Source organism: Cebus imitator, unplaced genomic scaffold (genome assembly GCF_001604975.1).
Source record: "Cebus imitator isolate Cc_AM_T3 unplaced genomic scaffold, Cebus_imitator-1.0 Scaffold32, whole genome shotgun sequence".
NCBI lineage: Eukaryota > Metazoa > Chordata > Mammalia > Primates > Cebidae > Cebus > Cebus imitator.
This window is the reverse complement of record NW_016107347.1, coordinates 8,328,246-8,354,179: the sequence shown is the minus strand read 5'-3', so window position 1 is coordinate 8,354,179 and position 25,934 is coordinate 8,328,246. Positions and strand designations below refer to the sequence as shown.

At 37.8% G+C, this 25,934-nt stretch overlaps 1 protein-coding gene and 1 non-coding gene across 3 annotated transcripts in view; both read right to left on the bottom strand.

The window, feature by feature from the left end:
• Window positions 1-25,934, bottom strand: part of FILIP1 (filamin A interacting protein 1) — a 199,929-nt gene that overhangs the window by 88,730 nt on the left and 85,265 nt on the right. The window lies entirely within an intron of this gene.
• LOC119470499 lies at window positions 19,938-20,154 on the bottom strand. Its single transcript, XR_005199409.1, has one exon. It is a non-coding gene; the product is annotated as a small nucleolar RNA U3 (small nucleolar RNA).

Below are 25,934 nucleotides of genomic sequence, written 5' to 3'. Positions count from 1 at the left end.
ACATATTACAAGGAATATTGACTGGAAGTTGCTGATATTCGGATGCTTTTTGCATGTAGAAATAGGCGACACTGTTTTGTTTGCATTACTGCTTTACATAGCAGCTAAAGATGCCTAATGGAGACAGAAAAAGACAGAGAGACACAGAAAGAGAAGTCTATCAGTGAGTTTCAGACTTACTCAAAGGTATTAGATAGATTGCAATGGTCAAACCAAAGCAGACTTATTGGAAGAAACAACAGAGGCTCTGAGGAAGCTCACACTTAGCGAAGAATAATCTGGGATGGTTAAGTCAAACCCGGCAACAGGACCCAAGTGTTGGAGAGGCTGCTGGTGACTTTGCTGCTGCCTCTCATAACCACCATCTCCTCTCCCTTTGGTTTCATCCACACTGGGCTCCTTGCTGTGCCCCAAACTCTCCAGGCATGCTCTCCTCAGGCCTTTGCCCCTGAAGTTCCCTCTGCCTAGAAAGCTCTTCCCCCGTGGTGTGCTCTCCCACCTTCTTCAGGTCTTTATTTAAAGGTTAGCTTTTTAGAGGAAACTTGCCTGACCTCCTATTTAAAACTACAATCCTCATCTCTGAAATATCCTAAGGCTTTTCTTGTCTTTATTTTTCACCATAGGATTATTATCTTTTAACATATCTGTTTGATTGACTGACTTTGTTTTTTGTCTGTCTCACCCTCTAGAATTTAACTTTTTAAGGACAGATTTTTTTTGTTATTGTTTAACAAGCCTTGTTTATGCTTTATCCCCAATGCCTAAAAATAGTATCTGGCAAATGGCAGATACTTCATAAATATTTGCTGGATGAATGAATGAATGAGTATACATGGATAGTTATCTGATTTCTGAATACAGGAAAGACTTTTTCTGCAATAACAACAAAAAAAGATTAGAAATTCTAACTGTAAAAAACAATCATGGCCAATCAAAAGGCAAAAAAAGAAAGAAAATATTTGTAGCAACTATGAAAAATATAAGGTCACTATACTTTATTATAAAGAGTTTACATATGTCAGTGAGAAGAACGCTAAAGCTCAAAAGAAAAATGCCTGAAAGATAAATAGACAATTCACTAAAGAGGTATAAAATATTCATTAAGAAACAATTCAACTTAACTAATAACTAAATAATTAGAAACTGAAACAATAATGAGATACCATTAATCACCTCCTAAATCAGGACAAATTTTAGAACTATAATAGTTACTATAAATGAGAGTTTAATAAATACGCATTCTCATAATTTTGTTGGGAAGACATATGGCTCTAAAAAGTAACTTGGCAACAGATACACTCAAATCTTCAAAAACATTTATACCTTTTAATTGAATAGTTTAAAAAGAAGGACAAAGATTGTTGCACAAATATGATGTTACATTTAATAGTAAAAAAAATAGGAAAAATAAATATTCTTTAATAAGGAAATGTTTGAGTAAAATATAGTATACCCATAAAATAAAATATTATACAAGGATTAAAAATTATATCCCAAGGGTGGCTGAATGATGTGGGAAATGCTTATTATAAATATTTAAAGCTGCAAATATACTGTACTTGCAATTTTGGAAACAATACATGTAAAGAAAGATACTCACCAAAATAGCCACAATTATTCTTTTAGGTTGGTAGAATTATAGATGATCATAAAAAATTTTTTTCATAAGTTTTAAATTTTCCTAAATTACTGTTTTCAAACTTGTTTTGGTCTTCCTAAGGAGACTTTTTAGGTATTTTTTCTTGTATGCCCTCTTTTGAAATTTTAATACCATAAATATATACTGTACATACATTTATGTTCTGTGATTCTTTTGAGGGCCATAAACCATTGTCAAATCCAAAATTTCTTTACCTCCACCCCCAGAACCAAATTTCACCCTCTTGAGAACAGTAGTGATGACACTGAGAATGCATGTTCCAAATAATATATATCAGACTGGTTTTACTTTGATAATTAGATGTAATTTTTTTAAAAGAAAATGCTAGCTATTTCACCTCGAAGGAATAGATCTCTAACAGTAGAACTTTTGGTCCTCTAGCACCTGAAATTTTGAAGCAATGATCTTCTATTATACCTAAAATTGCTTGTGTAAGTAGACATTTGTTCTAGCTAATATAAGTCTGACTTCAGATATGTGGATTTAGATATGTAACATATTTTGCAGGAAAGGACAGAGTTGAATTTAAAAGCAACCAATTACTACATTGTACTCTAGTGTGGACAAAATTCCTTTCAGGAGCATTCATTTACAGCTTCTTAACTCCAGTTCTACAGATGAAAAAATAAGGCTCAGAGAAAGTAAATAGCTTGACCAAGATCCCATCATTAGTAAAAAACAAAGTTATCTAATTCCAAAATATTTGTTCTTTCCATTATATGTTGCTGTAGGTGTTGATAACAATTTTCAGTGAAAATAAGTTGTAAGCACAGAGCAAAGGAAAGCTCTGGAACAAAACTCGCTGGGTAATGTTTCCTGTACTAACAGTCATCCACAAGTGATGCCGTAGCCATCTGGTCCAATTTCCCCACACTACATAACTTGATTGCCTTGTCATGGTCTTGCCAACATTTTTTGAGCATTGTTATCTTTCTTAGTAACTTCCTTAAAGATGCTGCACTTCAGTCTTCAGGCCAGGGCACGTGAGGCAGTGAACCCAATCCGGTAAACTTCTCTAACTCTCCAAGACCCCTTGCCAAGCCACTGCTGCTGGGAGACAGCCCTAGAGCATGACTTCTTGCAGTGTACTTTGAAGTAGATAAAATATGCACTCACGGACATCTGTCTGTTATTTCCTGCACTCACAGCTTTGTTCTTCTTTATTGCCAGAGAATTCTATGGATGATGTCACTTTTTTTCTGAAGAGAACAGGCCATCAGAGCTTTTCACTGACATAATTAATTGTCTGTAGTTTGATTCTGGGCCAGAAAATTCTCAAGGCACAGCCCCCAAAAGAATTAACTCTACTGTGCTTGCTATTCTTAAACTGTTAAAGAGACAGGGTACCATATCTTTTTTTTCCCAGACACTGATAATGGTATTTTTGTTCAGTGATATCAAGTAATAGAAAGTGAACTGGGGCACTATTCTATAATTTCACAAGGAAGACCTTCGGTTCAATGGGCAGCAAGCTCTAAAGGTCGCTACAGATCAAGTATACAAAGCAAAGCTTTTAGGGCTTAGTCTTAAATGCTACAGGAATGCATCACAATTACTGAATAGACTTTGGGGGATCTTGTGAATCTGCAGGCAGAAAAATGAGATCTCAACCAAAGCTAACAACGTTAAATTAACCACAAGGTGAAAGCTTCGATGTATCAGCCACAAAAGCCTAAAACATCAAATATATTTAAAGCTTACAGGAGATAGGAAATTACCAGAATGGTTACCATATATTTACCAGAATGGTTACCATAAGTGAAGAGAGTCTTCACTTATGTTTTTATATAGATCAAAAACAAATTAGTCAGTTCCCCAAAAGACTTGTTACTCTCCACTCTGCTGGGTTTCAAGATTATGTAAATGCACCATTCTTTGTCTCTTTAAAACTAGAGCTCCGTGGGGAATGATGGACACTGTAGATGTCATAAGGCAGTGGAGGGGCTCTGTGGAATCAGAGCACTTTAGTCATTTTTGTTCCTGCGCTTCACTAGGTGAGTAATAAGGTAAGATCCAGGAAGTCTCAACTTTCTCAACTCTGGTGGAAATAGCAAAATCCTATTTAGCATAAAGCATTAATTGAGACTATAGGTTTGAATATGCATATAAATACTGTCCCCCTAAAAAGGAATTGTTATTTATGGTCTCTTCTACTACCTTAATTCTGCATAAACAAGTTTAAATTGGGCTCTCTCCAATGAACAGTGGTAAATTGTCTCTTTAGATTTACTATCAAAATTTAAAGACAAAATTATGATGTAAAAATGTTTGTCATAAAAAGTCAACATTAAAGAAGTGGTTAAAGAAAAAGTAAAATGTATATGTCACATCCTCCCACAATCTTCTCACCAAGGCTAATTCTATTAATAATTTGAAGTAGATTGTTTCAGAATTTTCTCTATCAATATACAAATGTAGTAGTAACACATGTATTATTTCCCTGACCCAAGAACATTATGAAGCACTTACTGTATAACAGGAAATGTGCAAAGTGCTTTTTAAACATTATCTCACTTAAAACTCACATAACCTTATCAGATAGACATTATTATTATCACCGTTTTGTAAATGAGGGCTCTGAGGCAGGTGCAGAAAAGTTCAGTAATTTACTCAGTCACATTAACTAATAAGTGGTGTCGGAATGAAAAATCAGGCAACTTAACTTCAGGGCTGGGAATATTATTATATATACATATATATACATATACATATATTCATATAGAACTCAAATGTGTAACACCTTACTTTTTAATTCAATGATAGAATGAAAAGGTCAAGGAGAATTAAATTCCATTGCCACTGATACTCTTTTTACCATAACTGTCATGCCTTGTTTATTTCCTTTTAAATAAATTAATTGAGTCTCTTCTATTTTAGTCCGTTTCTCAATTGAGTCTTTTTCAGTGTTCTCAATTTTTTTTCACCTGAATCTGTAACCTAAACTTTAGATCAAATTCTAATACAAAAAAAAAAAAAATCCAAGGAAAAGATCTAATAATTGTGTTGGACTATAATCTACTTTGTTAACTTTGTTTGAAATAACAATTTGCACTGTGATTTATGTCTGTGGTAATTAAATCAAACATTTGCTAGATAGCTCTTTGATTTGTCTTGCTCCCCTCCTTAGATGGAAGTTGACACACTCAGCTACTTCTTCTCTTTCCTTTAGCACCTGCACACCATAAATGGAACAGTTAGTTATCTCCTGTTTCTCTCCTTCCCCATCTTTTTCCATCCTTCATTCCATCTGCTAACTTATTCCTTTAGCAGCTACATGCAAAGTATGTGGCTAGTTGCTGTGGTGAATCTCATATGAGTAGGACATAATCCTATGTTTATACGATTTTATAATCTAGTACGATTGAGATTTTGGAAGGCTACTCCTACAGCTAATTGTTCATCAAGCCACCATTTGGAAGGAAGAGTGAAAAGAAAGTTCTAGAGCATGAAATAGCATTGGGAAGTCACCAGGAATGATGGATCTTAATTCCAGCTTGTTGACCAATCTAATTGGCTCCAACCCTTATCACCTTATAGAATCAGAATTTAGAGCAACGACAAAATTTAATTCCTTTTTTTTATTGTTTTTAATTTGTTACAGTGTCTTGTTCTGTTGCCCAGGCTGGAGTACAGTGGCACAATGATGGCTTACTGTAGCTTCAACCACCCAGGTTCAATTGATCGTCCTCCCTCAGCCTTCTGAGTAGCTGGGACTGCAAGTGCGCACCACCATGCCCAGCTATTTTTTTTTTGGAGAGACAAGGTTTTGCCATGTTGCCAGGATGGTCTGGAATTCCTGGCTTCAAGCAATCTGCCCACCTTGGCCTCCCAAAGTACTAGAATACAGGAGTGGGCCATTATGCCCAGCCTAATTTCTTAATTTACAACTAAAAAGACAGAGATTCCAAGAAGTCAATAATTTGCCCAAGGAATACAACTAATTGTTTCTTGATTGCACATTAGAATCCCACTCTCCTGATTCTCAGAGCAGAGAGCTCTCCATTATGCTAAATCGCAAGTAAATACATTGCAGCAGTCTCACATAGGAATTAATTCATATGCTAGTTAATTTTTAAAACATGAAATGACCAATTTTTGGCAACATTAATATTTTAAGAAGCATTTGAATGCTATTGGGCACACTTGAAGGAATGCTGGCATACATAACAATAGCAGCTTGTGACTGTAAAATCAATGCCATAAAAATGGTAATTGATGTTTCACTGAAATTTGACTGTGTATTCAAATACATCACTTGTTAATTAGCAATAGGAATGTGGTTACTTAACTTACAATATCTGATGCAATATATTTTTCTCTCCTTTATCTTGTAATGCAATATTTTACCTTTATTTTCAGATAAGCACCTATATATAGTATCATTTATATCATGTATTCTTTCCATATGCAGATCCTGAAGTCAACCAGGAACTGGTTGATAATCTTCTTTAGGGAAGATGTTGAAAATTTTGTTATAAGCTGATACTTTCAATAACCAATCTTCATTCAAAGTGGGGTGCACTCTGGTTAAGCATGTTACATATCATGATCCCATTACTTTTAGCCCCTTAGGAATTTTTTTTTCATGATAGGCTAAGCCTGAGCTTTATCTGGCAGTATGACATTGATTGCGGCATTGGGAAATCTTTGCCTTAGTAGCTTGTATAATGCTTCCAATGTATCTACTTTTTCCAAATAAATGACCGAGAACCACTGGCCAAGATTTACATTAATAGCTGGAAAGTTTCAGTAAAAGAACTTGCTTGATTATGACAGAGTCAATAAAATGGCTCAAGGTCTCCCTAGCTTGTCTCAAACTCCTACTGCTTATTTGTAGTTACCAAGCTGCCAAACATTATTGTTTCAGACAGTGATATGCATTGACCTCTACTGAGTTTTTGTGGTCAGGAACCTTCTCTGAGCTGTCATCATCGTGCTGCATCATCTCCAAGCAAGTGGTCAGATGAAAGCATGGTGAAGATGACTAAATAGAAGAGGCAGGTGGATGAGGTCAGTTAGCCAGTGTCACCAGATTTCTCAGTGCTGAACTCATCATTTCAACAGTGGCCAGTCTTGTTAAATAATATTATGGCAATATCTCTAGAGTCTTCTTTCAAATTTGTTCATGGCCTTCAAGGCCAGCAAGCATGTAGTCTGAAGTCTTTTATCTACAGTCATTCCTCACATGCTTAATCCGAGAGCTAGCTTAGCAAGACGCCATGGAACTGCAGCAAAATGGGCACATCTGTTCCAGCTGAAGTCCTAATAGCTGTTTCAGAGATAATGTCACATTCAGGGGGATGAGTTCTCAAGCATACATCTCAAGATGACCTAATCATAGCAAAAGCATTTCAAGCATCTCTTCCTGAGGTGTCTGGCATTGCTTTTTCTAGCCACACCTCCTAAGGATTCATCAAAGCCACACATGAAGGAAACAATCATGTGCTTCTGATTTTGCAGCTGCTAAAGTGGAGGCACTTGGTACTTTCAGAACCACCAGTAAACCACAGAGAAAATTCATCCCTCTCACCCTCCAGACTCAAATCTGTATTTGATTCTGCCATCATCTTTTCTTTTCTATTATACTTTAAGTTCTAGGATACATATGCAGGTTTGTTACATAGGTATACATGTGCCATGGTGGTTTGCTGCACCCGTTGACCGTCATCTGCATTAGGTATTTCTCCTAATGTTATTCCTCCCCTAGCCCCCCACAACCCAGCAGGCCCCAGTGTGTGATGTTTCCCTCCCTGTGCCCATACGTTCTCATTGTTCAACTTCCACTTAGGAGTAAGAATGTGGTGTTTGGTTTTCTCTTCCAGGATTAGTTTGCTGAGAATGATGGTTTCCAGCTTCATCCATGTACCTGCAAAGGACATGATCTCTTTCTTTTTCTGGATGCACAGTATTCCATAGTATATATGTGCCACACTTTCTTTATCCAGTCTAACATTGATGGGCATTTGGGTTGGTTCCAAGTTTGCTATTTTTATTGGTTCCATTTTTTTTGCTATTGTGAATAGTGCTGCAATAAACATATATGTGCATGTGTCTTTATAGTAGAATGATTTATAATCTATTTGGTATGTAACCAGTAATGAGATTGCTGGATGTGGGAGATCTGTTAGGGTGGTGGGAAAAGTTAAAGGAAAGATGCAAACCTTCTTGGAAGGATGGGAGGTTTTGTAAAGCTTCTGGGAAGAATGAGCTGAAGGTGGCTGTTCTTACCCTGAGGCAAAGGGCAGATAACAAGGGAGTGCAAATGAATTTATCTAGATAGGTTTGTTTACCTATTTCTCCAGAAACCAACCTTTGATCATCCATGTGCAGGACTGTTCCCTACTGGGGATCAACAATGTTAATTACCCACAAATTGTGTTTGCTCCAGGCCTTTGTCATTAAATCTGTACTAAAATAAATACAAGGGTCTCAGGCTTATCAGGACTGCACTCTTGTCTCTGGCGCTAAGCTGTGCAATCCCCTAGCCATGCTCTCAGGCAAAATACCTATGTATGCGTACTTCTTTCATCAGTCCCTCAACCAGAGTCTGTGGGACAGACCTGGCAGCTGGGTCAAATGGTATTTCTCTTTCTAGATCCTTGAGGAATCGCCACACTGTCTTCCACAGTGGTTGAACTAATTTACACTCCCACCAACAGTGTAAGAGCATTCCTATTTCTCCACATCCTCTCCAGCATCTGTTGTTTCCTGACTTTTTAATAATAGCCATTCTAACTGGCCCGAGATGGTATCTCATTGTGGTTTTGATTTGCATTTCTCTATTGACCAGTGATGATGAGCTTTTTTTCATATGTTTGTGGGCCGCATAAATGTCTTCTTTTGAAAAGTGTCTGTTCATACCCTTTGCCCACTTTTTGATGGGGTTGTTTGGTTTTTTTTCTTGTAAATATGTTTAAGTTCCTTGTAGATTCTGTATATTAGCCCTTTGTCAGATGGATAGATTGCAAAAATTTTCTCCCATTCTGTAGGTTGCCCGTTCACTCTGATGATAGTTTCTTTTGCTGTGCAAAAGCTCTTTAGTTTAATTAAATCCCATTTGTCTATTTTGGCTTTTGTTGACATTGCTTTTGGTGTTTTAGTCATGAAGTCTTTGCCCATGCCTATGTCCTGAATGGTATTGCCTAGGTTTTCTTCCATGGTTTTTATGGGTTTAGGTCTTACATTTAAATCTTTAATCCACCTTGAGTTAACTTTTATATAAGGTGTAAGGAAGGGGTTCAGTTTGAGTTTTCTGCATATGACTAGCCAGTTTTCTCAACACCACTAATTAAACAGGGAATCCTTTCTTCATTGCTTGTTTTCATCAGTTTTGTCAAAGATCAAATGGTTGTAGATATGTGGTATTATTTCTGAGGACTCTGTTCTGTACCATTTGTCTATATATTTGTTTTGGTACCAGTACCATGCTGTTTTGGTTACTGTAGCCTTGCAGTATAGTTTGAAGTCAGGTAGCTGATGCCTTCAGCTTTGTTCTTTTTGCTTAGGATTGTCTTGGCTATAAGGGCTCTTTTTTGGTTCCATATGGAATTTAAAGTAGTTTTTTTCTAAATATGTGAAGAAAGTCAGTGGTAGCTTGAAAGGAATAGCATTGAATCTGTAAATTACTTTGGGCAGTATGGCCATTTTCATGATATTGATTCTTCCTATCCATGAGCATGGAATGTTTTTCCATTTGTTTGTGCCCTCTCTTATTTCTTTGAGCAGTAGTTTGTAGTTTTCCTTGAAGAGATCCTTCACATCCCTTGTTAGTCGTATTCTTAGGTATTTTGTTCTCTTTGTAGCAATTGTGAATGGGAGTTTGCTTATAATTTGGCTCTCTATTATTGGTGTATAGGAATGCTTGCAATGTTTGTACATTGATTTTGTATCCTGAGACTTTGCTGAAGTTGCTTATCAGCTTAAGGAGTTTTGGGGCTGAGATGATGGGGTTTTCTAAATATACAGGCATGTCATCTGCACACAGAGATAATTTAACTTCCTCTCTTCCTATTTGAATACCCTTATTTCTTTCTCTTGCCTGATTGTCCTGGCCAGAACTTCCCATACTATGTTGAATAGGAGTGTTGAGAGAGGGCACCCTTGTTCTATGCTGGTTGTCAAAGGGAATGCTTCCAGCTTTTGCTCATTTAGTATGATATTGGCTGTGGGTTTGCCATAAATAGCTCTTATTATTTTGAAATATGTTCCATCAATACCTAGTTTATTGAGTGTTTTTTGCATGAAGGGGTGTTGAATTTTATCTAAGGTCTTTTCTGCATCTATTAAGATAATCATGTGGTGTTTGTCATTAGTTCTGTTTATGTGATGGATTACGTTTATTGATTTGTATATGTTGAACCAGCTTTGCATCCCAGGGATGACACCGACTTGATTGTGGTGGATAAGCTTTTTGATGTGCTGTTGGATTTTTGCATTGATGTTTATCAGGGATATTAGCCTGAAATTTTCTTTTTTTGTTGTGTCTCTGCCAAGTTTTGGTATCAGGATGATGCTGGCCTCATAAAATGAGTTAGGGAGCAGTCCATCTTCTTCTATTGTTTGGAATAGTTTCAGAAGAAATGGAACCAGCTCCTCTTTGTACTTCTGGTAGAATATGGCTGTGAGTCTGTCTGGTCCTGGGCTTTTTGGTTGGTAGGCTATTACTGCCTCAATTTCAGAACTTGCTATTGGTCTATTCAGGGATTCGACTTCTTCCTGGTTTAAACTTGGGAGGGTGTATGTGTCCAGGAATTTATCCATTTGTTTTAGATTTTCTAGTTTATTTTTGAAGAGGTGTTTATGGTATTCTCTGATGTTAGTTTGTACTTCTGTGGGATCCATGATTTCCCCTTTATTATTTTTTATTGTGTCTACTTTATTCTTCTCTCTTTTCTTCTTTATTAGTCTGGCTAGTGGTCTATCTATTTTTTCATCATCTTTTGTAATCCTGTATTTCCCCATCCCCATATCCTGAGACTTTTCCACTGTGCTCTCTGAAACTCACATTCAACCACAAGTAAATTTTCCTCAGTTCACAGACTCTTCTGAGAATGTTCCCTTCACCTCCTTGCCCTAAGGTAGTGATTCTCAAATTTGGCTGGACTTCAGAATCACCCAGAGCTTAAAACAAAAAACAAAACAAAAATAAATACAGCTGCATAGCTCCTACCTCCAGAGGTGGGTATTTAATTAGTCTGGGATATGGTCTGCATAACTGTGGCCAAGTTTTAGAACTACTTCTCTAAAGGAACACTGGCTTTCTCCAGAGGATATTACTTGCCCAACAGCTCAGAAGCAGATAGTTTCTATCCCACTCTCCTTGTACCAATGGGCCTTCATGTGGGGTAGATTTTCCTCCTTGCTCATCATCACTGCTTCCAAATAATTCTCTCTCCCTACTTCCTAAAATATACTAGCTTTTACTTTCATGTCGTCAGATAATATTAATTTGTATCCTTTCTGTTAATATTTGTACTCGTTCATTCTTACATTGCTAATAATGTAAAGAAATACCTGAGACTGGATAATTTATAAGAAAAGAAGTTTAACTGGCTTATGGTTCCACAGGCTGTACAGCTGGAAGCAAAGTGGCATCTGCTTCTCGGGAGGCCTAGGAGCTTCCAATCATGGCAGAAGGCAAAGAGGGAGCAGCTGTGTCACATGGCAAAAGCAAGAGCAAGAAACGAGGTGGGAGGTATGCCACACTTTTAAATGATCAGATCTCACAAGAAGTCACTCAACATAATGAGGACAGCACCAAGGAGGGTGGTGCTAAACCATTCATGAGAAATCCATCTCCATGTTCCAAATACCTTTCACGAGACCCTATGTCCAACACTGGGGATTACATTTCAACATAAGATTTGGGTGGGTACATAGAGCCAAACTATATCAATAGTCATGGGCCATTCAATACCCTGGGTCATTCATTTTCCTTCCTTCTTTGAAGACTTTTGCTTCTGGATTGCTGTTATTTGCTCTAACACTACTTTTGCCATTTTTTTGGTGACTTCCATATACTTTTAGATGACTTTTCAGATGTTCTGACTTCCCAGTTCCCGGAACTTCCCTCCTTTCATGATTCTGTTCTTCACACTACCTCAGCCTTCACTTGTAAGGTCATACCCTAGTTTTTGCCATTAGTATAAAAAATTATAACCATCTATATATTTCAACTCTCCAACACCATCTTCTCTACTTCCAATTTACTCCCTTTAGAGCTCAAAATCCAACAATGCTTTAATGGCAGCACACTGTAATCCATTGATTTTGTCACCTTTTGATTAGCCTTCACCCTCCTCCTTCCATGTGCTCATTTGCCTTCTCATTCAGCTTAAATTTCAGTTGCATACACCCTTAATGTCATGCCCTTTCTCTCACATGATTGAACTCTGTTGGTCAAATTACAGCCTTGGTTAAATCTCTTTCCCCAGAGAAAAACATACGCCAACTGATCTCATTTCAAATTCATGGTCACTAACTTTAACTGGGCTGTTAATTCTATCCAAAAAATCACACTATATTCTTTTGGTCCACTCTCATATACTGTTTCATAACTTCTGCCTTATGAAATCACACATCTACCCCATTGCTTCCTGGCTCACCAAGAAAATTGAAACAATTTGGGAAGCATTTCCATAATCTCCTACCACTTCCATATACCTACTGCATCTTTGCTGGTATATGTGACCTTCTTCCCTATTACTAGAAGTAAATTGATTGTGCTTCCAATTAACATGAACTTCTTACTTTATTCACTAAATCCCATCCTCTTTTGAATAACTAGGACATTGCTCGAAGCTTTTTACCCATGGTTAGTTTCCCTCCATACTAGCTCATTATCATTAGCATCCAAATATACTGTTATTTCTTCCATCAGAACAAGGCCCTCCCTTGACTTTACTTCCCCTGGAGATCCCACTTTATTTCTCTCCTTTCTTATAAAGTAAAACTCATTGAAAGAATTGCCTAGATATACTGTCTCCAATATTCTCTCCTCCCATGTGATTGGGATTTCTTTGAGCCCACTCCATTCAGGCTTCTCCTTCTAGTACTCCACTGAAACCCTTTCATGAAGGCCAATCATGATCTGTCTATTGCTGAATTCAATAGTTAACTCTCACTCCTCATTTTTCTTGATCCATCGGCAGCATCTGACACTTTGGATCTTTCTTTCTACCTTGAAAAATTTTCTACTTTCACTCCAATACACCCTACCTGCTAATTTCCTCTTTCCTCTCAAATTGTTCATTCTCATTCTTCTTTGCTGAGTCCTCCTCATCCTCCCAGCCTCTCAGTGCTGGAATTCCCTGGGGCTTAGTCCTTGGACTCTTATTTTTTCTATCTAAATTTGCTTACTTCGTGGATTTTATTGGATTTCAAGGGCTTTAAATAGCATCTACATAAATATGACTCACACATGGATAACTCCAGCCCAGACCTCTTCCCTGAACTGAACTCTAAACGCATATTCAAATGCCTATTGGACATCTCTCTGTACTTGAATGTCTAACGGCATCCGAAACTTCCTGTGCAAAACTATATTTCTGGTTTCTAGTTGTCTACTCTGCTCCACCTGCAGTCTTCCCCATCTCAGTAAAAGACAACCCGTTTCCCATTTGCTCAGGCAAACAACCTTGGAGTCAGGCTTAGCGAATCTCTTTCTCACATATCCCACAATCAACCTGCCATCAAATACAATGAGCTCTCCTACAAAATTTATACAAAATCTGAGCACTTTCCCCTGACCACCACTCTTACTGCCTGATATGGTTTTGGTCTATGTCTCCAGCCAAATCTCATCTTGTAGCTCCTATAATTCCCATGTGTTGTGGCAGGGAACCGGTGAAAGATGATTGAATCAAGGGGGCAGGTCTTTCCCATGCTGTTCTTGTGATAGTGAACAGGTCTCACGAGATCTGATGGTTTTAAAAACACAAGTTTCTCTGCACAAACTGTCTCTTTGCCTGCTGCCACCCATGTAAGATCTGACTTGCTCCTCCTTGCCTTCTACCATGATTGTGAAGCCTCTCCAACCACATGGAGCTGTGAGTATAATTAAACCTCTTTCTTTTGTAAATTTCCCAGTCTCAGGTATGTCTTTATCAACAGCATGAAAACAGATGAATACATTGCCCTAATCCAAGTCACCATTATATCTTGTCTGGATTACACAAAGCTACCTAGTTTGGTCCCTCTTTCTTTCTAGAGGTTCACATTGACTCAGAAACAGGGAAGTAAATAAAGAACTGCTGACAAAGGAAAGGATCCCTAGACTTTCTCTGTTTATCTAATCACTGTCGATATAATAAAATTAAAACTGTTTTGAAATACATAGAGGTAGAATTTTTTAAAAAAGACATAAAGATATTTTTAAATGTTAATAAAGTTATTTATATATATTTATTAAGTAACTAATATATGAAGATTCAGGTCACCATAAATAATTTTAAATTCCCAAAGAAAACAAAAATCATTTTCCTAAAATTGGCTCTTATTTTTTAATTCCTTTAAAGATCTTTTAAGTAAAAACCCACGTTTTTAAAAAGTAAAAAGAAATAGTTGGGAAATTTCAGAAAAAGCATAATAAGAAAGGATTGGCCTTTCCACATATAAAAACATATTGTACTACAACACTAATTAAAACAATATGGTATTACAGCATGGAATAGGTAGAGAACTCTTTAGAGTAAACCAGAAAACCCATAAGTAGATTTAAATATTATAGGATAAAAGTGACATTTCAAATCATAATGTAAAATAGCTTATTCAAATAATGGTTGTTTACTCATTATCTCTCAGTTATAAAACCATTCATATCTATTCTACTCTGTGATACTAAGTCTGAGATTCTGCAAACTATATTTCCCAGGCTCCTGTCCTAGCTGCTTTCTGTTGGGTTCTGCTAATTGAAGTCAGTAGAGGAATCGTAAAAGGCGGGATGGGGAGAAAGATTTCCTTTCTACTTGTCCTGTTTCTGACAATGTTGCTCCAGTAGTAGCAGTTAGCTGCAGCTCCTGGTTCTTCAGGCCTCCACAACTAGCCTCATCAAGTTCCCTTAGAGGTACTAGCAGAGGCTGGGCAGTAAGTCCTCCGCAGAGGGATTCCTCCTTTGTAGTCCTAAGCACTGGTCATTTTATGTCTTCCCTTTGTTTCCTCAGCCCTAGAGGTGATAGCTGCTTCTTACCTGGTTACTTCAGCATTCTCCTTTTACTGTTTTAGGCTTCTACCATCTGTGTGGCCAAATCCCTATTAACTCCTTTCTGTTTAAGATATCTAGTGTGCTTTCTGTTTTCCTGACTAGACCCTGACTGCTATTAACAGCCATCTACAAATAAGTAAAGTAGCTCACTTTAAGATGAATTTCAGTTAAATATTTAAATAAGAAAAATCGGGGGGAAGAGTAATACAAGAAAATTTGAAAGAAATTTTGTGTAATCTAAGAGTGGGAAGGCCTTTGAAATTTTAATCTGCATCAGAAGCCATAAAACAAAAGATTGATATCTGACTAATAATAGTAAAAATAAATTCTGCATAACAAAAAATGCCAAAAGTAAAGTTAAAATAAAAATGAAATATGAAAAAATATTTATGTCTAATATCAAAGAGAACTAACTTCTTTGTTACATAAAAAGCTCTCATTAATCAGTAAAAGACTAACAATCCAATGAAAAACAGGCAAAGATAAGAACAGACTAGTCACAGAAAAAGAAATATAAATATCTCTAACAACATTTGAAAAGATGTTCAACCTCACTTGTAAGAGAAATGTAAATTAAAACTACTGGGAAATACCCATTTCATCTAACAGATTGGCAAAGGACTTACAACATCAAATTGGTAAAACAACTGATAATGTACTGTGTTGGCAGGAATGTGAGAAACCAGGCCTACGAAGGGCAACTTTGCAAAATCTATCACAAATTGATATGCCATTTGACTTAGTAATTTCCATTCTGGGAATTTAATCAAGAGAAATACTCTTACATGTGGTAATATATATACATAATGTACTAATGGAGCATTGATTGTGATAGTGAAAAACTGTGTACAACTTAAATGTTCTGCAACAGGAGACTACACTATGCACCCAAATATCATACACTCTAAAGTCATTGAAATGAATGTAAAATCTCTGTGTGTACTAATGAGGGACTGTGTGGGTCCACCAGGGGCTGGTTTCAAAGGCAGGAGCTTCCCAGAACCACGTCTCCATCCACACCCCCATCTAGGAGCCTAAAGTTCTTTGTCTGACTTTCCGGTGGGCTAGGTAGAAATTCCAGGTGAGCTTCTGTGTTCCAAAAAGCCCCCACCCAAAGCTCTGGGAGGAGGGGCTCTGATTGTGGGCTGGGCAGCCAATCCGATATCAAAGTGGAAGATCAATCACTCCAGCTGAAGTTTGAAAGAACTCCTCTCATTGGATGAGAACATGAATGGGGTGGGAATAACTCCAAGGTTAAAAACTCACTGCTCCTTACCTACAGGGATAGGTGGCTCACACCTGTAATCCTAGCACTTTGGGAGTCCAAGGAGGGTGGATCACTTGAGGTAAGGAGTGGGATCCTCCCTTGGATCCCCTCCCAAGGCAGCATGGGAAATCTCTCTCTCCTTCTCTCTTTCTCTCTGTCTCTCTGCCTAATAAATATCTCTCTGCCTAATAAATCACTCTCTGCCTAATAAATCACTCTCTGCTAACCTCTTTGGGTCGAAGATATTTATTCCAACGGTAAGCTCACCACACCTCTGGGACCCCTTCCCCATTCCTGGGGTAATGGAGGTCAAAGATCTAGGCACATCGGGGAAAACATATGGATTGGAGAACTGAAAGTGTCTTTGGGATGCCCCCACAGCTCTGCTCCCATCCCTGGGTTACATCTTTGGCAAGCATGGGAGGGAGCTGAGCCCCTGCGCCTCACCCTGGTTACACTAATAGGTAAAAATTTCCAAGCCATATTTGAAATCAGAAAAAGGCTGATTTCAGAACAATATATATAATATGCTTTCATTTGTGTAAAAAGCAAAAATCATAGTATATATACTTCCATATATTATACCCTTTAGAACTTGTAAACCATATGTGTTAATTAACCATTCAAAATTTAAACTACAATATTTTTAACATAAATTTTTTTTTGAGATGAAGTCTCACTCTGTCACCCAGGCAAGAGTGCAGTGGCACAATCTTGGCTCACTGTAACCTCTGCTTCCCAGGTTCAAGTGATTCTCCTGCCTCAGCCTCCTGAGTAACTGGGATTACAGGCGCCTACCACCATGCCAGGTAATATTGTATTTTTAGTAGAGATGGGATTTCACTATGTGGCCAGGCTGGTCTTGAACTCCTGACCTTAAGTGATCCACCTTCCTCGGCCTCCCAAAGTGCTGGGATTACAGGTGTGGGCCACCATGCCAGGCCAAAAAAATTTAAATATATAAACTTTACTCCTAGAATTATATTTTAATGCTTTGCCTAATTTTTAAACACAAGTTTACTACTGAATTAGAGCATGGTTCCACTCATATACTTTTCTTGTTTTATAATTACAACATGATTCCTGATGATGTGATTACAGTAAGACTCCACCTTGGAAGAGATATTGAAGTGACACTTTATCAAAAGATAAAAGTTTCTAATACCTGGACAGAACGGAAGTTCTTACCCCTGAGTCCTTGACGAAACGTACAAGCAAGTTATTATACAACAAATAATGGAATAAGCTTTTAAGCACTAGCTTAACAGTAGGTGTTTGTATAGAGAATTGCTATACCTAATGACCTTCACTTGGATGTGGAAACAACATAAAAAATAAAGCAGGACAAAAATCAATGAAGAAAATAAACACAATATACTCATCAGCCAACCTGGAACACATATAATATTAGTGCCTTTTCTTTAAAATCATTTGCATAATGCATAATTAAAGAGAATACTCTCCAATAAGAGGCTTCCAACACTATTTAAGACAGGAAATATTCAGGGGACTGCAGACAGGTCAGTATGAGAGGACCACAAATTGAGGAAATGCAGTGAAAGATAAGGCCGAAGTGGTGAGCAGTGTTGAGCAGGGGTCATTCCATGAAAGCCCATGCAGAAGAGAGACTTGCTCGATTATGTATTTTAAAAAGCTAACTCTTGCTGTATATGGGGAATTAGCCAAAGGGGAACAAGACGGCTGGGAGGGCATACCAGTTAACAGTCTGCTGCAATAAACCATGTGAGCAGTGGTGAGGATCCCTGAAGTAAAGCAGTGGCAGTGGAGATCATGTCTCTCCAGCTATGTGAGGTCAGGGACTCTGGGGCTTACTCTTCTACATTCTCTCCATTGCCTGGAATTCCATAATTGCCTGTCAATTATACCCTTGTTAGTTGAATCCACTATCACGTGGTGGTAGATAATAAATAAGAATGTCCAGGCACTTGATCTTCCCTCTGTTGTAGGTGGACAACAGTATGGTATCAGTAAAGATAATTGCACTGAGGCAGTGACACTCAGGAGGGAATGGGATCTTAACAATCACCTATGTCCTGTCTCACCGGCTACAAAGGGAAGCCTATGTCTCTTAAACAATTAGTTCTGGAGAGAAAGTGCCATGTTCAAAGCTTCCTGTGCTCAACTCTTCAGTGACCCTGTAAGTGTCTCCCAGTCAGGATTTGTAAGTTTCTTTTCAAGGAAGGTCTTTGCTCAGGTATTTTGTAGTCAGCATGCTGGGCATTTTGGGCTGACACGTTATGCCACAACCATCTATAAATAAATCATGTTAGATATTGCAAAGATTACAAATAAGGCTCACATTCTATATGGAAAATTGATTTTATCAGTACTCAAATGCTTATCTTTTGTAAACTTGAGGCTAGGAATTTACATTCCATGAAAGAAAAACCAAGACATGCATATTTTCATTACTTCAGAACACAACTCATCTTACATATTGTTTTTAGGTTTAAAAAGTTTGCAAATTGAATATATATGTATACATATACAGATTTTTACATAATACATACACATATAAAACATATATATGTATTTTAATTATTATTATTCCAAGTCGGCAGGAATTATAACATGCCATATCAGGGCAGACCCATTTGAGGTTCAAAAACAGTAATGTTAAGATCCCACTCCCTCCACTCTTTAAGGGTCACTTACTTTCATGTCTTTTGAGCCTGTGAGACTGTTTCCTCCATCTGCTGAGGAACATGCAAACCCTTGGTTTACACAGCTGATTTTCCTCATAAATTAGCTGATCCTCATAGAACCATGACTTGTAAATGTACTTTCATTATTCCTACTTTTTGAAGGGCAAAGGGACAGCCCAGAGGCTGCTTAAATTTGTGAACATTGTTTCACATTTACTTTCACGCCTTTGATGAGGAAATGTTTAACCTCAAAGTAAGTATTCTAGAGATTAATGGCTGCTGTTTGGAAAGGCCCATAGAAGTCCTTTCCTGCCAATACAAACAGATACATTATTGAAGCACAAGATTTTATCCACAGATAGAATTACATGTTAGCTGAAAATATTCAAGTGACAGTGTTCTTATTTCATCAAATTTATATCCTCTTTTGATTATGTATTATCACAGCAAAAGAATTTCAACAGTTTTCATCAGTACCCTGCTTTCTCTCTTAAATACAGAGTTTGGAAAAAAGCATTTATCTGTTGACAGCCTTATGATATGAGTCACTTTGAGCCCTTCATTGTTATGAAGCTGGTCTATGACAGGTTGATGCAGTACTTATGAAGTCATTTTAAATCCTAGCTGGATCAGTTAGTTTTGCAAAGAAACACACTCCACTACTTTATCTGCATTCGTAACCTCACCTGCAAACCTAAAGATATTGCAGGTCACATGAGCTTCAGAACAAACTCTCCAACACCACTACACTAGGAGAGTTCTCCTGAGGATCACTGAGGCTGAAAGGAGGGAATATCCTGAGGAAGGAAGTACCTAAGAGAGGGCCGTTCTATAAGTATTAGCCCAGTGACTTTCAAGGGTGTCCCTGAAACTGTTCGGAAGAGAGAAGGGAACAAAAGAGAGATTAAAGATTTCGCTAGGCACTTGTAAACAATGTCAAGGTGACAAAAGTTGTAAGTGGTGTGGTACGGTGACATTTCACTTATTTCGGTCAATTAAAAGTTAAATTCACTATGGTCTAGACATACTGGTCTACATTTTATTCTTAAAAACATTTAATAACTATCTTTTAAAAAGTTTTATATTAATAGTGTAAGCCAGCAAAATGCACCTAGCTTAAAGAGAAATTTATACTTTTACTAAACCACTCAGACTACATCCTCCCCTTATTACCCTCCCAAAGGAAGAGAATACTGGCCATCAAAGAAAAATGGAGGTTGCAATGAAGCAACACAAAGAGCCGATTTCACAGCAAAGCAGAGAGCACTGTACTTCCTCCTCCTGCTTTCTGGTACATTCCACATTCAGAGAAACTTCTCTAGTGACAAAATATGAAAATGAATCCCCAAAGTATAGAATTTTACTTAATTTTTCAGTGTTTTTCAATGACCACTTTGACAATGGCATTGGTCTATGTCACCTTTGAGTTTATTACAATTGATTTCTATTGTTCATGTTTTTAAACTCCTACTAAGAAGCATGAAAAAGAGCAAGATGCACTTGAGGGGATAAACCAGACCTTTGAAGGGAAACCAAACATCAATTCAAGTTGTGACTTAGAGACCAAAAAAGATATTCCAAGTTTTTGTGAATTTTAAAACGTGCTGTTTTGTATGGAGAAAAATAAATCCTGTTGGCAATCAATTGATGTTTCCTCTTCTTCTCTGTAGAATCAGATTCTCTTTTCCAGTGAGTTTGCTTCTCAACTTGGATGCTAAAACAATAGCAGCACATTATTTTACTGTCGTACAATAGGCCATTAATATACATTTGTTGGTTTATTGTGACTTAAAATAATTAGCTTTCAGTCTTTAGCACAAAGTGAAATTATTTAAAAACAAAATGCTAAAACAATGTGATGCCACAGGTTTTGGAGATGCATGCTGAAAAAAAGGGCACTGGGTTTGGGGTCAGAAGGGCATGACACACCTTACAAGGAAATGCTCTTAACGGAGTTAAACGAAGTTTAAACCGTCTGGGCTTCTGTTCAGACCTCATCTAACCTTTTAGGGTTATTGTGATTATTAAATAAAATGAGAATCCTGGCATATATTAGGCAGTACAGAAAGGTCACATGGGCAACATAGACATTATTTTTCTTTTGCCATTTCATATGTTATTTGTTTTTAAACTTTGTATTATGAAAAAGTTTTAAACATACATCAAAGTAGCCTGAAGAGTATAATGCACCACCTGTCTATCTCTTCATATACTTTTTTTGAAAATGAAGGGTTAGAGTGTTTTAAAGGAAATTCCAGGCATCCTATCATTTCACCCAGCCATCAGGACATTATGATGACAGTGTTCTCAGGACAGGATCCCATCTGGTTCCTGGATGAGATACAGCTCTGCCACTAATACTTGCCTAACACATCTGTGGAGAAAAGAGGTAAAGTGATGCAGGGGTTAGGCACTGTGACAGGTAGAAAACAAATCCAGAGTGTTCATCACCTGGCAACAGCCTTACTCTTGGTTGCTATGCCGAAGGTTCCGCCAAAGCCAACCTTTTGCATTTAACGTGTAATACTTTAAAAATTAAACTAGAAATACACTCTTTATTAAAAAAAAAACTTTATATTAACCAATTGGAACTACAAAGTAATTTTCAAAAAGCACCTATCAAAGTATTTTATAGACATTGTCTATTCTCAAGAAGTTGTTAAGTTAAAATAGTTTTTAAAAAGACAAACATGGACAAGTACACGTCTTGTTAAAAAATAGTCAATGTAGAAAAAGATGGAGATGAATTTACCTATGTGAGGCTATGGGTCCCTGAATAGTATGGAGGGAGGAAAGAAGAGTATGCATATAGTCAGGAGAAGGTTAGAAAAAGGGAACTCAAATATTTCATGGCCTTATTCCCTAGAGGGTGGAGACCTTTCTGACAATAATTCCACGCCTAAAGAGCTGCGGGAGATTTGAACAATCTAGTTCCCTTTATTTGGAAAATTTCCAGGTCCCCCAACAGTCTGGTGCTAAAGGCCATGGGAGATTCAGGGATGGGGGAGGGAAGGGTAGGAGATATGTTAATCTGGGAAGGCAGCAGGATCAAGTCAACAGAAGTAGCTTTGACAAAAAGGGACACTTTACTTTTAGTGAAGGCCGAAGTAAAGAAAGGGAAGGCAATGAACAGAGTATTTTGTTGTGGAAAGAAGTTGAGAAGATCTCAGTCTTATAGGTAAAATACTTCCACATCAAAGCATCTGTGGAAGACAAAGAGAGCAAGAATGGGACTGGAAATTATGAAAAAAGTTTGTACTTAACATCTATAAAGCATTTAAGTGTCCTCTTTCAAAACAAAATCAGAACAAAACAAAACAAAAAGACTTTCCCTGGCCGGCGTGGTGGATCACATCTGTAATCCCAGCACTTTGGGAGGCTGAGGCAGGAGGATCACAAGGTCAGGAGTTCGAGACCAGCCTGGCAAACATGGTGAAACCTCGTCTCTATTAAAAATACAAAAATTAGCTGAGTGTGGTGGTGGGCGACAGTAGTCTCAGCTACTCGGGAGGCTGAAGAAGAAGAATCGCTTGAACCCGGGAGGCAGAGATTGCAGTGAGCCGAGATCAAGCCACTGTACTCCAGCCTGGGAAACAGAGTGAGAATCCACCTCAAAAAAAAAAAGGCCTTTCCCCTTTCCCTCCCCTACTATTCCCGTAGAGATAGCCCTGCCAGCTACCCACAAACTTGTCAAAAGTGAAGTTTGCCCAAGCACTTTTGGACACCAGTAGTTTGGTATCAACCCTCGCCATTCCTTGGAAAACACACCTTCTAAATGCTGGCTCAATAAATGGCCTGTCGTCAGTTTTCATTCTCTAGCTTTGCAGCAGCATTGAGAACTATGTCTTCCTGAAGGTCTCTTCCTCCCTCGCATTCACAACACATCTTCGTTTTGATCGCCTTCCTTTCTCTTTAACCATGTCTTTTTTCCTTTGGCCAGTTCTTTGTTCTCTCACCACACTTAACCATAGATGTTTACTAAGAGAATCTCCTTGGTCTTAATTTTTCCTTTTATTCTCTTATCCCATTGCTTCAACCATGGTCTCTTCACATTAGTACCTTGTTTGTTTTTCTGTATCCATGCTGGTTAATACAGCAGCCACTAGCCACTGTGGCAACTTCAATTTAATTAACATTAAATAAAATTTGAAATTTAGTTCCTCAGCATTATTAGCCACATTTCAAGAGCTCGCAAACCAATGTGGCTAATGGCTGCCCTATAGGACAAGTCATATATAGAACATTTCCATCTTCAAATAAAGTTCTATTGTACAGCACAGGTCTAGACCTTATCCCTCCTGAGCTTCAGATTTGGCAGTGTTCTATGTGACATCTCTCCTGGAAGTCCTTCTGGAATCACAAATTCTTCATGCTCCATGTCTTACTCGCCCTAACATACATTTCTCATACCAGTTATCTGTACAAACTAATTTTACTTGAAAATGGCTCCATGTAAAAAGAGCACATCCCCAAATAACTGGGAAATATTTGTACAGGTAAGTTGTAATATTTAGATATAATTTAGTTTACTAAATAGAGACCATTTTCACTGACAAAAATGCAGGCTGCAGCCATTTAGGGGGAAATCTCCATCTTTCACATATTACCCTTATGTGGTATTTTCCCATGACCAGATTCTTATAAAATAATAAAAGGATTTATGAGAGATTTTCTTTATTAATATGTATTTTTTTACATTTCTCAATAAAACTAAAGTTCTCCCCTACAACACCAATGAGAACATTATTCTCACTGCAGAAAAGCCAACTTTCTGATTCTATTAGGAGCCCTAAAAGTATTCTTCCTGAAACAATGAAAATCAGACAACAAGACTCTTTGCCAAAATATGAACAATACTACTGGACACATGAGATGTTGAAGCATCGTATTCAACAAAAAATCAGATCTGGTCCTGATTTTAATCAGAAAGCAACCTGTCTCTCTGGTGCCTCCTAAACTTAGCAAAGACATGCCATTCTCAGCACACTGACCATTTTGATGGTGTGAGGTTTCACTGGGCAGCCTTGCTCAGAGTGACCTCAGCCTGAGATTCTAAAGATGGAGCATATTAAGTGCAGGTGAGTCATCAATTTAAAAAGCCATAGAGAGTAACTAAAAGCCTTATTCTCCAGAAGCACAAGGATTCTACTGGAGGCCTTCCCATGTGACAAATGGAACTCATTTAGAAAAAGAAAAGCCATCTTTAAAGAAAAAAGTGATAAATGGTACTCCTGAATGATCAGCCTATTGTGCTTGGTTGCACAAGTAATTCCATCTGAACTGATTATCACCATTCCCAATGGAGTTATGACATCTCTTGTTAAAGATGACAGAAAAGTAGAATCATAGTATTGTAGTAGGAATATCATTGTAAATATTTATGACTGTTACTTTTAATTTAATAATAACATTATACTTTATGATACTTAGACTTTTCCTATATAATTCAGAGTATTTTGCAGATATTTGTTGAAAATATTAATCTTATGACTGTCAAATAGGGTGTATATATATTAGAACATTTCAAGATTAATCACCAGTTACTAATAGACTAACAATGATATGTCTAACCCTTTTCTAGATATAATGAGGCACACAAAAGATGCAGAAGACACAGCTTCTTTCAGGAAGTTTTTTGGGCAACAAGATGTAGGTACATACAATACTTAGGGAATGCAGGTGTATGAAGTGCTATGGTTCACTTCATGAAGGATCAGTGTAGGATTTCATGGCAGGAGAAAGATAAGCATTGGGGAACAAGTCATTAGGAAATGCTTCACAGAGGAGGTAAGCCTTCAGTGGCCCCTAAAGAAATACTGAATAGCACTGAGTATAGTTGTTCATGCCTGTAATCCCAGCACTTTGGGAGGCTGAGATGGGAGCATTATTTGAGCTCAGGGGTTCAAGACCAGCCTGGGCAATATAGTGAGACCCCTTATCTACAAAAATTCAAAAAAATTAGCCATGGATGGTGGTGCATGCCTGCAGTTGTAGCTATACAGGATGCTGAGGAAAGAGGGTCGCTTGAGTCAGGGAGATTGAGGCTGCAGTGAGCTGTGATCGTGCCGCTGCACTCCAGCCTGGGCAAAAAAGCAAGACCCTATCTCAGAAAAAAAAAGAAAAGAAAAATAAATATTGACAGGTACAGGAGAAAAGTATAGGATAGGACAAAAATAAACACATATCCTGAATTTCCTTGAGGGCCCCAATTTCTGCGTGCAAGTATCTTAAGTTCGTATGTGTGAGTATGTGTCTCAGAGTATGGGGAAAAAATGTAGAGACTGCCTCGTTGGATAGGGATGGTCATATTAAGTAACTCTAAAGATGAGCTTTCATAGCTAAGAGGGAGCTTTTTCAGATCAGTCTAAGCAATTTAGATTTCTATCTGATAAGGTCTAGGGACCTCTTGTAAATTCTTAAGCAACAGAATAAAACCATCAGAGAAACATTTTAGAAAAAGTAGTCTGGCAGGAGTTATTTACTGACTTTCTGGTCCCCAAATCTCATATTTGTTAGATGACATAGACTTGTTCTGCACTCCAAATCCTGCCATAATCCTAGGAGGTTTCAACATTTAATGGGAGATTTAACCAAGATCCCAACTTCACCATTTCTTGACCTCATTAATTCCAATTGCTTTCACTTCCACTCCCAGGATCACACCCAAGACCCTGCATTAGTTAAAACTGCCACATAGCACACACCTATAGTTCTAGGCACTTGAGAGGCTGAGGTAAGGGGATCACTTGAGCCCAGGAATTGGAGGCTGCAGTAAGCTGTGTCACTGCCACTGTCCCCGCCTGAGCAACATAGCGAGATTGTCTCAAAAAACAAAACAAAAATAACCCAAATTCCAGTTTTCCAGTCCTCTCTGGCCTGTCCTGCCATTGACTTGCTCACTTCTCCCAAGTTTTCTTCCTGCTGGGCACTGTCTCACCAAACATTCTACTTTCTTATATCATTGTCCTTTCACTGCACCCACTTAGACAACTGCAACCCTAGATCCAGTGCTATAAAATATGTCTCCCCCTATAAACTCAGGCTTCTAAACAGACTGCTGCCACTGCAAATGCATGGTTTCTTCCTGCTGAATCCTAAACTTCACTTATTAGAGCTTGTATTTGCACATCATCACCTTTC